The sequence below is a fragment of the Haemaphysalis longicornis genome, unplaced genomic scaffold (genome assembly GCF_048455015.1).
Source record: "Haemaphysalis longicornis isolate Haplotype H1 unplaced genomic scaffold, Haemaphysalis longicornis Haplotype H1 scaffold_168, whole genome shotgun sequence".
NCBI classification, from domain to species: Eukaryota; Metazoa; Arthropoda; class Arachnida; order Ixodida; family Ixodidae; genus Haemaphysalis; species Haemaphysalis longicornis.
Window position 1 is genome coordinate 89,998 of NW_027526274.1, and position 17,215 is coordinate 107,212.

Genomic DNA, 17,215 nt, shown 5'->3' on the forward strand with positions numbered 1-17,215 from the left:
AAAACGGAACAAAAAATATCGGTGTAAACACTCCTTTAATAAACAAGGCGTAATTAATGGACGAACCATGCGGCGCCGTCAGCAATTTAAGTGCTGCAGGCAGCCACATGTGATATTTTGTAACAAGGTGAACCAATCTATAATCAATCGCCTTTTCTTAGTTTTTTTATCTAGTGCCTATGAGGCAACAGCTACGTAGCAGAATGTGGTACACGAGGCTTGCAACCCAGTAGACTGTCGGTGAAAGGACCAAAAGGTAGCATCGAGAACTCTGGTAAGCACATAAACAGATGTAAATTGGTAGTTTTGCAAAGCTCACAAAACCACTAGGCATCGCGGTTACTCATGATGCCTTATTTTTCATAGGCTACCTGAATTACTGGGAGGACCATTTACCCGAAGAAGGTGGAGATTTCCCTGCGGATGTTCTGGGTGTGTACCCAGAACATCCGCAGGGAAGGTGGCAAGGCTGAAAATATGTAATATATGGTACGACAATATAGTTTTAAATTTATAATCTGGCACCTGTGTTGCTGCTTCAGGGCACAAAAGCCCACACAGATGAGTTCTTTTATTCATAAATACTGATGGGGTCTTGGTGTCTGCTGCAAATGACCTCAGGTGAGAATGATGTACATAAAAAATTCATTTGGTAATGTCCGCTACTGCAAAACTTAGCAAAAAGAAGTGATTTCTGGCTGGGAGTGGAGAGGAATCCAGCACGAAAAGGGATTCTGGCTGGAACGTAGTACGAAATCGAGGGAGACAAATCATTTATGGCTGGGACACCTGGTAAGGTACACCATTCTGGCTGAAATAATTGTATTTCCAGAAAGAAAAGGGGGATTTCCAGTTGTAAGTGCGCATTCTTCCAGCTGAGGATGGTGCGATGTCCAGCCAGAAGACGTGTCGTTTCCGACAGGAGACGAACCTCGAAATTTTGATTTCCAGCACTGGTTCCGGTTGGCACCTGACTCCAGCCCAGGCAGTAAACGATTTTAGGCTGGAAAACTGTATCGTAACACAGCCGGGACTGGAAAGTATTTCCATCTGGGACTTGTGGAGACCGGAAGTAGGCCTTCCGTTATCGTCGCTTCCCGCGCCATCCGGAGTGACGACAGCCCGGGATATCTCGGGGAGTGGTTTCCCTTGCGGGAAGACGGCATGCGATCCGGCAGAGGTTTCTACAAAGCATCATTTGAACCCTGCTCAGTCGCTGCGAAGCTACAAAGCATCATTTGAACCCTGCTCAGTCGCTGCGAAGCAACTAGCGAACGAACCACAGCAGTTGGAAAATGAACGCCACCGTGACGACCCTTTCGCGTTCTTTCACCACCACCGTGACGACAGTGTTGCCTTCTGTGGCCACCGAAGTTGTTCAGACCACCGCCGAAGTTCAGACTACAGTAGGAATCGAGCTCGGCAGAGGGGGCGCGACTAACAACACCTCCGTGGTGCTACCTTTCAAGGACTACCCGCGTCCGGTGCTGACCAGCGGCTTCGTTGCCCTTGTCATCATGGCCTTCTTCGGCGTGATATCCAACGCGGTGTCCATCGCCGCACTCCTCCGATCCTCGAAGCTACTCAAGAACGCCACCACGGCTCTGGTAATCAACCTATGCTTCTTTGACTTGCTTTTCTCCGCGCTGAACACCCCGCTGACCGCGAGCATGTTCTGGCACGCCGGTTGGGTGCACAGCCACGGCCTGTGCGTCGCGCATGGTGTTAGCCGCTACTTCAACACGGGCGCCTCCATCTTCACCGTCATGGCCATCAGCATCAACCGGTACGTGGCGATCATCAAGCCGAGCCTCTACGCTCGGGCCTTCACCGAGGGCAACAACCTGCTGGTGGTGACCGGGACGTGGCTTGTGAGTCTGTCGCTGATCTTGTTGCCTACGGCGGGCGTGTGGGGCCAGTTCGGCTGGGACGGCGACACCGGCACGTGCGGCGTGATGCCCAAGAACGGGCGCAGCAGCAAGGCGTTCATCTTCATGGTGTCTTACTTCGTGCCGGCCACGTCGTTCGTGATCTGCTACAGCCGCATCTACTGGATCGTGCGCAAGACGCAGCGCAACCTGCGCCAGTTCAGCTCCAACCATAAGTCCGCCGCCTTCGTGGCGCGCTTGTTCGCCAAGCGCAATGACGGCGGCGCCGTGTCCGAAGAGAAGGTTCAGTGCCTGCAGAAGCGCATCGCCAAGGACTGGCGCCTGCTGAATACGGTGTTTGTCATCTTCGCCGTCTTCACGCTCTGCTACCTGCCGATCGTCGTGCTCAAGTCCTTCCGCCTTCTGGACGACTACCCGGGCGTCCAGGTGTTCGCATACGTCACCTACTACTTCTCGGGATGCGTTAACCCGGTTATCTACATCTGCATGAGCCGGGAGTACCGGCAGGCCTACAAGGAGCTCTGGCCCCGCACCAAGAGCGCTGCCCTGTCCTAGAGTACGGGAAGCCGAGAGACAGCCGTGTGATGATTATCCTTTTTTTCGGTGTTTCTCGGTATTATCGCTACCACTTGCCCGACGACCCGAGAGTGTGTGAGCCATGCAGAACATGTACATTTCTATTACTATCTCTCTCTCTATTACTTATCCCGCACACTTGCAATTGAAGCTACCGCTCAGGTAGCGCCAAAAGATTACAAGAACGTTATCATATTTGGGTGTTCATTTTAGAACAATGTTCTTACAGCCATTTTTTCTTATGTTTAAGTAAAGATGTGAAAAAATGTTACATTAATGTTTTGGAAACCGTTATTTAAACGGCCAGAAAACAATTTTACAATATATTACTAATGTTAGTGTTACATTTCATGAATGTTCCGCGAATAAGCTATTAATGTTCAAAAAACATTTAAAAACAAATGAAAATGTTACATGAAATTTTGCCAAACGTTATGCGAACAGTAATAAAGCATTTCTACAACATATCAATAATGGTGGAATTAAGTTTACCTAACGTTGCAGAAACACGTTGACATGCTGACCACGCTCGCCGCTGGTAAGAGTGTCCGCAGAGGCCATGTTGAAGGGAAATCTGAAAGTCTCTCGCCCACGTGCTCTCCGTGAGGTGGTTTTCAAGTCCTGGTGAGTTTGCCTTCCCAATCACCCGGTGGGAGAACATTTAACTTGCCTACCTCCGCTGAGGGAGGATCAGCTCGCCGAGTTTTACTCGAGCAGGTGGGCAACCGAAAGAAGTTCGAGAGAAGTTGTAACTTCAGCCTCGAATCGTACGTGGTGCCGTCGACGCTGAAGACTAACAACTCCCAGGGAAGGCAAGGCTTTTTGCTTCGCCTTTGCTAGGGTCTTTCAGCCGCTCCAGCATAACTGCTTGTGAAAGATTCTTGAGCACATTGCGAGCTAGACTGGTGACCCGTCCTGCTGCCTTTCTTTTTTTTCGTCGTGTTCACAGCACGACAACTAAAGCATTCCTACGCGTGCCGCACGAAACTTCGTAGACCGTAAGCAGCCGAACGACTGAGGCAAACACTGCGAGAGTTACTGCGCTTCCGCGCAAGCAGGGAGGTGCATTCCGGGGCGTGTACTTGCCGTGCAAACCTACGTACGCGACCACACGAGCGGGAGAGTAATGCGGAACTGGAGCAGTTGCTTTCCGCTTCTAGCTCATCTGTGAAAAAACGCTGCTCGAGTTTCCCGTTTCGAATGCGCCAGCCCTGATATGGGACGAGGAAACGCGGTGTTGCAGCGCGAAAGCACGAGCACTGGAGCCGTCATAACTGCGGCCTTTCATCTGCTCCGTCGAAACTTGGTTCGAGCTGCGGGATCATGCAGGAGAAGCAGGGAAATAAGAATTCAAAAGCAGAGGGGTGAGTAAATGAAGAAGAGGAGGAGGCGAACGTTCCAGCGAAAAAATAGATTTATAACAGTTTAGGTGGTGCAGCATTAAGACATGCCTCCACTAACAAATGATGTATGATTCGGGGTGCATGTTGCAGCATCTGGGTTTGTATCGGTTGTTTCATTTGTAGCACATGCAAGTTAAGCGAGCGCAGTGCCACTGCAGCAAGAAAAAGACGGCAAGAGCATACAGCGTGATAATCGCAGTTGGCCGGCACGGGGAAGTGGCCAATGGCAACTGTAAATGCACAGCTGGAAAGGTTGCTTGCAGCAACCCGATGGGTGTGCTCCGGACTGTTGCCCCTCTGCAGTCCAATGGCTTCCAAGAAGCACCCCTGCACATGGCGTGCAGTGATTTGCGCAGCAGTGGAGGGTGCCCCGTGGAAGTGCCAAATAATGATCACTTCTACAGCTTTGAAGTTTACTGTTTATTTAGTGCTTGTTTACCTCTTTTTTTTTGCTTGCAGTGTGCAAGAGAGAATGGGTTGGCGTTTCAACATTACGCACACCTTAATAAGAAGCCCATAAAATACTCAGTGTCTGTAACATGTCTCACATGATATAGAAAGAACACCACTAGTGCAATCAACAAAAAGAAGTTACAATGTAACGGTACTTCATTGCACTGTGCACAGACTCCACCGCACCTCCGTTTGCCTTCCTGCAACCAGCTTCCCAGACAGAGCCTAGCAACAGATGAGAGAAGGGCCGCACTCTTGATAAGTGGCGTTTGTTTCCAAGGAATAAATTTTCCAATAGGCCACTTGAATCTCCCGCCAAAGTGGCTCAGTGCGCTGTACTGCTGATCCCAAGAACGCCGGTTCGTCTCCCAGCCCCAGTGGCCGCTTTTCAGATGGAGGCAAAAAACGAAATTGCCCAAGTGTCAAGCTTTTCACGCACATTTAAAATCCCCAGGTGGTCCAATTAATTGTAAGCCCTCCTCAACGGCGGGCTTCTTAGCTCAGGTGTAGCGTGAGCTAAATAAATCCCAAATAATAAATGCTGTGTCTCCAGCACACACTGTAACACTTCACCCAAAATGCAACTTTCTGCCTCAAACAAAAGTCAGGAACTCAATGGCTAATGCGTGCCGGTCCACTGTGCAGTGCATAAACAGAACTGCTTAATGGGCATTTGTAATGCACACTGCAGCTAGCTGGATTGAGACTCCTCCATAATAGGCGACTGCCAGTTGCTCAGGGTAGGACAGATCACCAACATTCGATTAGTCAACGAAATAAGAACTGGGCGATCAAATATGTGGTAACGCTTGATACGCTGGATCCACCTTTCCACATGTATCCTAAGTGCAGCAATGTCCTGGGTTTCTTGGGCCTCCTTGGCTGTAAATTGCTCGCGTCGAAGGAAGGGTGGAACGTTCAGCTTCGCATTTATCTCCTCCACAAGGTCATGAATTCGGAAGCCCTTGTCCGCCATAGTGGAGTCTCCTTCCTCGTAACTCTCGCTCCAGAAAACCATTTCGTATCACACATCCCCTGTCTTCTGTGCATCCCGTAAAGATCTCGGAAACAAACGCGACCTACCCATGCGGGGCCACTCCAACCAGTCCTTGAATGTGTGTGGGTTGATGTATAATGAGAGTTTAGGCAAGACTGCGCCACAAATGACGATGGCACTTCGCACCTTATTTCTGCTCCATCAAGCAATACGCGCGTGGATGCGTACTTCTCCACAAAAGCCCGAAACATTGCCCTGCCAATACGCCTCGAGCGCGGCCTGTAGGGGCGCCACTGAAATCCTCCTAGCTCCCCGTTTCGAAAGCAGCCGCGGGAGTCCGTGTCCCGCTCCCCACTGTCCCCGCTGCTTTTGCGGCACGTTAACGACCGAGATTTACCGTTTTCGGGCGTTTGAAATCCATGTTTATGTGGAGCAGACACTCTGTTCTCAAATAGGGTGTGTTTACGTAAGTGTAAATGTTTCTGACGCGATCTTAGTGTGGTATATTCGGTCTGTATAAGCACCAGGTGTGTGTGACAGGCCAGCGTCGCGGAACAGGCGTATCATGGAGCGGATGGTAGTTACACTGCCCCGAATACGGAGCAGTGTCTCCGTAACCACCCGTTCCTCAGATGTTTAGGCTACGGCTATACACTACGATGTAAATCAGTTTTGTGCGCTTACATAATCAGCGGAGCACTCATACCTGACAGCACGCCAGTTACGTTTGCCAATATTATACCTCAGATATTGATCATCACCATTTACAAGCCAGTCTGTGCTAATTTCGGGAACATTCAATAAAAGTACGATGGATAATGCATAATTATTCTTCGGGGACCAGCTCACGACAGAGTCGTCTTGTCGTGAGGTGAGTGCCCGCAAACATTCATCTGCTACATATATCCTCTGCGAGCAGCGCAGAGACGGGCTTACAATATAATCAGCGTCCGCGATAAATGCTTCTTCGAAATATCGTCATATGGCACAGGGCGCCTGCAGAATAAAGTAGAAACTGCAATCAGAGGGCCTATCACATGCCACACTCTTCCAACGACACCTTTCATCGCTTGTTGAACTGCCTAGCCTGTATACTTGCAAAATAGTGTCTGCCGTACGATCAGCTGTTCGTTGAACTCGAAAAAGCCGCCCGCATCTTCCCACGGGGGGAACTCGAGTAAATGCGTCGCATCTACTCGAGTCAAGCAAAGCGTCACGTCAAGCGAAAGCCAAGCAAAGACGCCCTTGACTGAATTCCGAACGCGCGCTCCGCCGCTTATATACGTTGAGGGGACTGCGTAAGCCGGTCCCAGTCGACGACGTTGGCGTACTTGTAAAGCGGCGTGGACTCTAGGTGTTTGAGCCAACCGTGGATGTTGCTTGGCCGGAGAACGGCACACCGGTTATATGCGCAGCGTGCCCGAAGGAGAGGAAACCGCGTAAGAGAGAGTACTGCACATGCGCCGGCCCAAGCGCGTCTGCCGCGGCTATGACGCAACGTGCCGCGGCTATGACGCAACACAATCCAACACAATCCACTTTAATCCAATCCAATCCAATCGAAATCCAATCCAAGCCAAGCCAAGCCAAGACAATCCAATCCAAGCCAATCCAATTCAATCCAATCCAATCCAATGCTCCTCGCGAGAGAGTGTTCGAATCCAATCCAATGCCCCTCGCGAGAGAGTGTTCGCTTTCGCCTCGACTCGACGCGCATGCGCAGTGAGCGTGCGGACTACGGACGCCAACGCGGGTGACATCGTGAGTTACTGAAATGCTGTGCATTTAAAACAAACGGAAAGTGAACGCGAGATTTGTGTGTGGGATTAATAAAAAATTCATTGCTTGATTACACTTTGCATTTGTACACAGCGTCCCCCTCCCCTCCCCCCCCCTGACGTCTCGCGAAATAGCAGTGCATTTCGCGTAGTTGGTCTGGTGAACCCTACTTGGCTTAAGTTTCGACGAACGTCTTTAGCATGTCAGAAGCTGCACTGTTTTTTTAAATGCGAATGCATTTATTAGGGGGGGTTGTCTTGCTTGCTCCGTTGGCCGGCGTGCGCCTGCATTCCTCCAGCGCGAGCGCACCTGAGCGCGCGCGCGTGCACTCGCGCCTCGTAGTTCTGCCTTCGTCGTCGTTGTCGTCGTAAATGCGAATGCATTTCTGGACGCGGCTATGGAAAGTGTGCGCGTGCGCTCCAAACCCTCTGACCCCATAGTCTTGGTTGGCGACTTCAACGTTGACGTGCGCAAGAAGAGTGGCGGACTGGACTGGACTGGAAAGGACTTTATTGAAACAAACCCTGCAGTAGGCAGGAGCCGGGTTACGGCTCCGCCTCGACGTGGCCTGGCGTCGCGTCTTCTTCTGCGACCCTACTCGTCACAAGCCCGAGTGGCTGGTCGAGTACATGCAGACCAGGCACTCTATGCATTGTCTCTCTGCCGGCTTCGACACGTGCCCCACTACCATTCACGGGAGTTGCATTGATCTGGTCTTTACGCGAAACTGTGACGCGCGTATGCTTCTCAAAGACCCTTTGACCGTGCACTTTAGCGATCACAAGGCAGTGATTGTGGCCGTCAGGCACAACGATAACACAAACAGGTGCTGATGAATAAATGATTACGTTCACACTCTCGTCATTAATTACGCCATTACTCGCAACACACTCATCGGTGCACCCAATGCATTCTCATTTCTGCACGATTCCCTTCGGGGAGGTGCAGGGGAATTTTTTTTCATTTCCCAAGCAGCCGAGGCCGATTGCCAATGATTGGAAACCCCATGGGTCCCCATTGGCTTCCGAGCCGTCGGCCACTCATCGGTAACTTGTCTGAAAGATTGAGTGAGCGCCAAGCGAACGGCGACCGGAAGTAACGTCACACGGAAGGCTCATCGGAAGCCGAGCTTCAGCTGACGGATAAAAGCGCATTTTGACCATGGAGGAAAGAAAAGAAAAAAGACCTTGAGCTTGCCGAGCCCGTGACTAGAGTGAACTAGAATACTTGTATTCTAGTTCACTCTACCGTGACGGCGACAGTTAGAGCGGGTGAACAGGCCACAACGCAGCAAAAAGTAGTTACCTAAAGAGCCACAGCACCGGGCCATGAAACAAAGCGTACTTAAACTAACGTGCAGCGTATTCAAAAAAGCGTGAGATAGTGCTACACGTTCAGTAGGAATGGGTCATTTGTGTGTCCTAACGCAGCGGTGACCGTCGAACTACTTCAGCGTTGTGCCTTTGCGCGTTCTTTGAACCCGCGGCGGGGCCGGTGGACGGACGCGTTGCACCGACTGCTCCGTCTCTTTTGTGGCATTGAAACTGCGGTAGTACTCCTACGTGTCTGTGAGGTTCGTTTTGTTGTCGGTGGCTCTGTGAAGTATACCTACTGGTGGAATAACATCGTTTGCCTGCTGTGGCCGCCGCTGAAAACGTAAGTGATTTTCCTTGCGCGGTGCGGGAGAGCTCACGCTCGTTCCCGCTAAAACTTCAGCTGTCGTTTATAACAACTGGCGCCCGTGAGTGCTGCTTAGCGTTGTTGGTTCTTGCGAAGAAAAAAGCGTTCACATACATGTACTTCCATTTGTGTGACGGCAGTTCTAGCTATCCTTTTTCCGGCTTTGTGTTTTCCGAACAAGCGGCCGTGCTCCCGCTGCAGGTTGACGACGTTCAGCATGCGTTGAAGCAAGACTCGCGTGCAGTTTAAGAGATGAGGATGTTCTAAGCTGACTTACTTAAACTCTAGCTATAAATGAAGCTTCCGTTTCATTATTGTCTTGAGCAAAATAAAGATATTGTCGAGCGACAAAGTAATTACACTGCCGCTGGGCTTCTCCGTCGGTTCCGTTCGCATCTGGCGCGTCTTACGAGGCAGACATGTGAGCGACGGCGACAGCAACACCGTAACCAGTTTAACACTTTATGTGTGGCTTTGTTTTGTTACCCCTCAAAATATAACGCATTCAAAGGTCACAAGGTTTGTATTCAACCTCCAAGTTGGCATAGATGCCTTGCAAAAAAAAAAAAACCTGAACGTTCGTGCATTCCGAACTCATTGTGTAGTGCGTTGCCTTGTAGTCTCTGGGTCCCGCGTTGTTAGCGAACAAAACTTACGCTAATAAAACATTGACGGCACGACACTTCAGTAGCGATTAAATGTTTATGGGGTAGAGTAGCCACAACAAAACTTCGCGGAACCGCTGCCTTGTTGCTTTGTGTATTGGACTTTTTTAATTACCTTGTGTGACTGCAACAAGAGTGAAGCCCATTTTCGGTGAAATTCCGGACTGTTTTCTCAAGAACGAGCCAAGTAACTGCTACCGTAGAACGACGTATTGAGAAATGAATAGTGCAGTACGTTTTATGTTTCATAGCGAGTGTTAACAAGCTAGAACTTTAGGCACGGACATATTTTTACACGGACATGTGGTAAGGCTGGTGCGAAGTGCTGTATTTAGTAAGCAGCGTGCATTTAGCATTGTAGTGAACTATTTTTTTGCTTATTCCAGGCGCTACGACGTAAAGGTCTTTCCCGTGGACAAGTGGCGGATGCAGCCGAGACAAGCTTTCCAAGCTGGCCTGTTCTACAATAGTGCTGTTGAACAACATATGGTGATCTTGGCAGGTCGGAGAATTACCGGGGATAATGGTCCTCTTTTCATTTACCTGAATGCTTCTGTTTTGTAGGCATCTCAAGCAGTTAAATTTAGCATAATCGGTTCGCGCTTCATGAGCAGCGCTTTTTAAAATTTTTTCTCGTATAATGTGTGTGCTTGCTTTCGTGTTTGTGTTCGTATTCTTGCCACTAATTAAGCCAGGTTTCTTGTAAATTTGATATGAATAATAAAAAAACTACAGAGAGAGACTCGGCGTGTTGGGTTGCTCAATTGTTTTTGACAAGTCACGTAATTGCTTCGCAAAGTTGATGCAGTTTGTTTGTGTCTCGCGGTCCCATTTCTGTTTTATACATGTCATTTTACAAAAAATTATTTAACGAGTGCGCTATAAATAAATAATGCGCACTCGTTAAATTATTTCCTGTACAATGGCACGTATAAAGCAGAAATCGGGCCGCGAGGCAACTCATAAAATAGGCATTGGTCATAAGGACTGGCCACAAAGCCAAAACTGTGCATGAAAATAGCCTGGGGTCCACCTATAGGCAATATCATGGCAATATACTTTGCCAAGCGTTGTCCAATATTGGCTTTCAGAGCTTGGCCAATTGTTGGCTTGTCACCTTTCCCAAGCGCCAGCCAATGATGGCGGCCGAGGTATTGCCAAGTTCGGACCCATTGGCCACTGATGACTTGCCATGCTTGGTATTGGCAATTTCTGCTGCTTGGGATGTTTCTTCCGCACTTGCACAGCATTTATTCTCCCGTGGTATCATTAACTTGCCTTGGTTCTTGTTATAAGGCGTGTGTGGGCACATATTTAACGATGCACAGGCTTGGGATATACTTAACATCTTTGCATGGTTTATATTCTTATAAAGGCACAAGCTATTGTCCGGGATTGGATAATCACATCCCCGAAACATACGTTTCTGTGTCGTATATATTCGAAACGAAGCCGCATTCGTTGTCCACGCTGCAAAATGAAGCCAACCTCTTACTGTGCCAGTATCAGGTCTAAACGAGGCGACACTAGAATTCATTTGTGCTTGACGTATTTGGAGGTGACAGGGGTGATATGTTGCTACGGTCGCCGACGCCCGGAAGAGCGGCGACGAAGCTCGGAGAACCGCGTCTCCGGGTAGCTTTTGCAGGCGCTCGCGTACTCTACGAAGACGCAGCTGCTTTTTAAGTGACCTAAACGTACTCTTTGCTATAGACGTCACCATAACATGTTTTTGTTTAGGGCGCGGAAAGGCGAACAGAAGCAAAACAGAACCAGAACACTGCACGAGCCCCTATCAGCCACGCAGCGCAAATCCCGTCAACGCCACGGAGAAGCGGCGGCAGGCGGCGCAGCGATCGCGAAGCTCGAGGCGTATAGCTTTCCGCGACAAGCCATAAGGTCAGCTCTCCCAGCTGGAGGCGGATAAGAATTCACCCAAACAGAAAATAGTCTCGACACTGTGCTAGTGGGAACAGCACACAAATATCCAAGATCTTGGTCAAAGACGCCAGGACGGAGCTTAACGAAAACCGTAAACATCTGGTTCTGTATGCTGACTTTTTGTGGTCGGCCCCTATAACCTTCGTTCTGTGGGGTGCTGGTGTTGTGGTGGCGTATTATATTTTCGGCTTTGTCTCCAGGATCCGCGAACTCGAGCAAGTCTACAAAAGTCTCGTAGTCAGACAGTCCAATGTAAAATTGGATGTAATCACTCGTAGTCAGACAGTCCAAAGTAAAATTGGATGTAATCATTACTTTGCTGGAATTTTTCACTTCCAAGTGGCTCATCTTGAAGGTGGCGTATTATATTTTCGGCTTTGTCTCCAGGATCCACGAACTCGAGCAAGTCTACAAGTCTCGTAGTCAGACAGTCCAAGTAAAATTAGATGTAATCATTACTTTGCTGGAATTCTTCACTTCCGAGTGGCTCATCTTGAAGCAGGTTGAAATCCAGGCGCTTTGCTTTGAGCTTTTCTCTTACGTCTGCTAACTCTGACAGGGCATTAGCGAGTTCAGCACGTGCCTGGCTTAGCTGGAAGGCCTGCATTGTCAGTGCCTGTTTAGTGCTAACTACGTCCACCCTAAGCTTTTCCTCCCTGTCTTTGGTTGCGGCGAATTGAACCTCAAGCGCAAACAACAGCAGCTATTTTGAAATTGGGTGTGTATTCGGGGGAAATCGGGTGTGCGTTGTATTTTTTTGCAGTCGCAGTGGCTGGCAGAAGTGTGCGGCTGAGACAGATACTTGTCGTCTTCTAAAACAACCTCCTGTTGTGGAAGAGTTTTCCGCCTGTGTACCATGGTTGCCAGACCAGGAATTCCCTCTCCACTAAAAGAGCGATAGCAGGTGGTCGCCAGTTGATGTGACACCTTCGCCTAATGTACACAACCTTTTTTCTCTCTCTTTTTATTCTCTTCCTCCTTCGACCTCCATCCCTCTCTTTCTTTCTGTCGTCCCGTCGCTGCCGGTTCCTCTCTGCCCAACTCGCCGCGCCAAATACTCGGGCGTTTGAGGCCTGCATGTGCGGTATTAGCTTTGCTTATTGTGTTGTTTTTTAAGGGGCGGAGCTCCTCTTCCTCGGGCCAAGTTCTGCGTCGCGCCGTCGGCGTGTCCACTAGTTCTCGAGGCGACCGCTAGAGGCGTAGCTATGCAATAGTTCATAGGTCGCCCGCTAGATGGCGCGCCGCCGATCAAGGCGGCGCGGCACCAGTCCGAGGTGACTTTTCGCTAGTTCCTCTTTGATTTACCCGCTCCAAGTCGGAGCGGTGCTGGGCGAGCAAACACTCCTCCTTCTCTCACTTTTTTTCCCACTCTGCCTTTGCCCGGCGCGACTTCTGGCGCGCATGCGCGACAAAGGGATAAGGGTGGTTTCTTCTTCGTCCGGCAAGTCGGACAGGACATGTCGGGTCCGACTTGTCGGTCCGACACGCGAGTTTGTGTTGGGCGGCCGTTTTCTTTTGCGTTCGGGAGCAGGACCCCGACAGCAGTGTCGGGCCAAACACGTCACTTGAATCGAATATTGTGATTGGTTCGTCCGACCTTATAGTACTTTTTGTTTACGCTCAAACAGCTATTGCGATAATTTGAGAAAATTTGAGTTTATTTCCCTCAACATGGCGCGAATGTTGATCTCACTAGACTTATCAACCAAGAGCCGTAACGTTTATGTAGACGCAAGCGCGTTGGAGAGCTTCCCATAAACCGGTGCATGCCCGGCGATGCTGCAGCTTGGCTCGGGCAGGGTCACTCTGGCTCGGGTTATGAAGCGGCGCAAAATATATTCTTCCCACTTTTCAGAATCTCATGCGGCAAGACTGTTCTTTGAAGCATACCCGCTCTCCCAGCGATGTAACATGCGTCCACGTACGTAGCAGCGCTCTATGATTATGCAGAAACAAGCTCTCGATCGTTCAGCGCATCGCATGGCATCGCATACGGTGCACACAGGCTGTCTATTTGCGTCGTTGCGGAAAATGTTAGCGCTTCTTTCGTCAACTGCAATGAGCGCTGGTATTTTAAATTCTGCGACGCACGGTACAAAATTTTGGTATGGGAATATCGGCAGCATAGATGTCCGCATCTCTGAAACACATATTTACGTACTCATTTTGCGATTACGCGCCTGTGGAACTACGGCAGCCAGCGATCGTATTCAGTAACTTGCAAAAACCGGAATAGTTCCACCGACCGGCGCCACGGTGTTTTCTTTTCTTCTTTTTTTTTAATGGCGATGCCGGCTTTGATCTTTGTGTTCTACGACGAGATTACCTTTTCTGGACGACTGTACGAAGGCTCCCATCCAGGTCAACAGTTTTACATAGTAAATAACTACCACAGAAAACACAGCTAGGCACATTTAACGCTTTGCTGCATGTTTCAAGTACATTTGTTTACAGTTAATTATGCTGATTCCGACACTACAGATTTTGTTTGCAAATTAGCACAGGCTTGGAACCTGGTCCGGGGTTTGTAAAAATAGGCGTCCATACACGTCTGCATATGGAGGCCATATACCAGAACGCATGAGCAATTCATACAGCAGAATGGAAGTTTTTTTTGTATCCCTCACAGGAGCAGGCCAGTCCCACCACCTGCTCTTACTGGGGGGTACCAGCCGTCTGGCCAAATTAATTTCAAACAATTAATTCACGTACTGCCTCCCACCCTCCCCGCTCCTTTCTTGCAGCCTGGGTTACTGCTTGTTCATCGGATTGGAGTGAATAGCTGACACTTTCCTCCTACTTCTAATGGTCCCCATGGTAGTGCCCTTGGTCTTTCATTTAAATTTTCTGTAATGAATTAATTCCATTGTAAATGAGCCTAGACAGATTTCGCTATATATTGGCAATTTCACTATTTCTTATAATATCCCCTCCTGGAGTTATGTGTGGGCTACGGGGTTAAAACCGGATGACTGCAGTCTCCCTTCATATCATCAACAAAAAGAATCCACTCACACTTTTTTACCCTTTTTCAGGAAAACTTGCCCGAAGCTCAGAAATGTACTCGTCTAGCTATTGTATAAACTAGCAACTTGAGCTGAAGTCACATATAAAAACCAATGTTTCCTCAACTTGTCATGAAGTCGGTTTTATAAAGCATAAACTCACCGATACTCCAGCAAAAGTTAGATAACTTTTGTACCCGACTTTCATTTGATAGAAACTTCAGTATGCCTGCACAGTCTCAGACCCCTAGAGGAAATATTATCGAATTGGTTGAAAAGGCTCCAAGAAAGGCTGTTGACGTTATTTATTCTAAATATAATTGCACAAATTCTCTTTGTGAGATCATATAAGCTTATGGGATTCAAATATTAGTCAAGGAGAAAGTTTTTGCATCTTACATTTATTCACTGTTCAGAATTCTAACTATGGTCACACGGATTCTGTTAATGAGCTCATGCAAACTGGTGCGATTGAAGCACTACGGAAAAAAGAAGTCTCAATGCCTTAAATTTTTTGCGGTTGTTATGCTACAAACTTGGCCTAGATACAAGACCATGACATACTGCAAAATAATATTCATCATTACCATTTTCATTCTTTCACCCGTTCTACACACCGGTGGAAAATGTTTTTTCCCACATGTATTATCGACTAGAAAAATACACCTGAACATATGTCTTGAATAATTTGAATACATAGAAGCAAATGTTTAGTTTATTTTAAACTTTTGTTCTTTCTCACTGCTGCCACATGTAGTATCCTGAACTGCTGGTATCTATGATCTTGTTCGCACCTTTATGCCCCTCCTTCTTGGGCCGCTGGTTCGCAGTATGCACTTCAATAAAAATTTAAAAAATTAGTGACAAGGGCAGCTGGAGGTGCTGAAGAAAAATTGGCCTCACAATAATTGCAGAAGACTCACGGCAGAACACGACGTGTATACCCCACACAAAATAAAACTCGCCGATCAAATTTTATTTCAAAACAAGACAGCTATGTACAAAAACAGATAGGCACCAGAGATTTATAGATACATGAAATAATAAGCCTTAGTTATAAACAAAGCGGGCTACATTTTGTTAAGAGCAGTGATGCCTCAATGAGTTACCAAGATCTAGTTCATTTCCGTAATTTCTACTTATAACGCGGTCTTCTGTTTTGCAATGAAGCCTCTTTCGGCCAAAGTTAGGCAAGTAAAGGCACAACAAAAAGAGTTCCTTTGTATAATGCTACCAAATGTACTAAGTATTACAGACTTGAAACACACAAGGTTAAGTGAACCACACTACATACAACAATAAGTTAAGTTTATGCAGACCTGAAAAAAAAAAAGATCAGCACTAGATGACGCTAAACTGCAGCACGGTTTATTGACATTTCATCGATAGGCGCACAACTCGTAATGATCAAGTAGTCCCATGCATGTTAAACCCTTTCATTTTGCACCATTCATATTTTTCTTCTCCTGGGTTCCTTAAATATAAATTGATACTTAAGCATCATCACATACTCTATGTTCTTGCAATCAGTAAAAATTATATGCACTCAACATCAATAAAATGGCTTAGAGAGAGAGAGAATAACTTTAATGGAGACCAGCGATGCTAGCCGAGCCGTCGAGCTGGCTTGGTACGCTAAATGAGAAAAAAAAAACGTGAAGATGAAAAGATGTCTTTTTATGTGGCCAAAATTTTCAATCACAAAACTTTGTCCAGTTCTGTGCTCCGAAGAAACTCCAAAAGAGCTTTGATTGCACGTGCAGCCTGACTGGGACCCGACCATAAAGGCAAAAGCAAAAATGCTCATGTCGAGATTTTGGCATATTTCAAAGATATTCAGGAGGTCAAAATTAATACAGAGTACTTTAATACGGCGCGCCTCATAGTCCAAGTGTAGCTTTGGTGCATTAAACCCAACAATCAATCAAATCAATGTAACAAGTTGCGAGGTAGAAAACACAGTTCATTTGCAGCGCCTTGCTTTATCTTTTTGCAAAAACACATGCCCGCTGCCAATAAAGCTGCAAGTTACTATAATGCCAATACCATCAAAGTACTCCTCATAAAATCAAACGCTCTTACAATCACAGCTAAAACAGTCAGCTTCCAACCGTTCTAGTGCCCTTTTCCACTACTCCCGACGCTTGGCGCCAGGCAGAAGACAAAAGTGCAAAGTCAAAAGTCCAGGTGCAGAGGCACAAAAATTTGTGCCTCTGCACCTGGAATGGCAGGTCGACACACAGCCCAATCTAGGCATTCTCGAACTTAGGACACCTGTCGGTTACTTTATGCACAAAGCGCAAGCACATGAGCTTAGTGCAACAGGGATGGTGTAGTGGAAGAACCACGCAAGGCCGACCGAGGCCATTGCTGCATGAAATGAGGCTAAAAGCTGTAATTGCGCGGGAGCCTTCCAGGTGATGATAGTTATGTTAGATAAATGATTTGGGAAAGAGAAAGCTTTAATGAATACTGAAGACATTAGCTTCACAAATGGCGTTGCTTGCTGCGTCAGATAGGGTGAACACAGTAAATGAAAAAAAAATGTGGAAAGAGTACGTAGAAACAATGAATAAGAGGGAGAATGAAATAAATCAGGAACATTTGAAAAAAATGGCAGTAGTAGGATAACAGATCTCAGGATCTCAAAGTTAAAGAACGTCGACCAATCTAGAGCCTTTGTCCGTAGTGCAGTGTCAGCATGACTGCTACAGTTCACAAAAGTGATTCAGTTCTGAAAAGTTTTTTTGTAGCAATCGCACAAGAGTTCTTTTCGCTGTTTCGTGTTGGGTTGCATGCTGCGTGCAGTAGCACAAGAGATGACACA

The 17,215-nt window shown here is 47.7% G+C and overlaps 1 pseudogene; it reads left to right on the forward strand.

Moving 5' to 3' along the window:
* Nucleotides 1-1,295: 1,295 nt before the first annotated feature.
* LOC144166310 (G-protein coupled receptor moody-like) lies at nucleotides 1,296-2,474 on the forward strand (annotated as a pseudogene).
* Nucleotides 2,475-17,215: the final 14,741 nt, after the last annotated feature.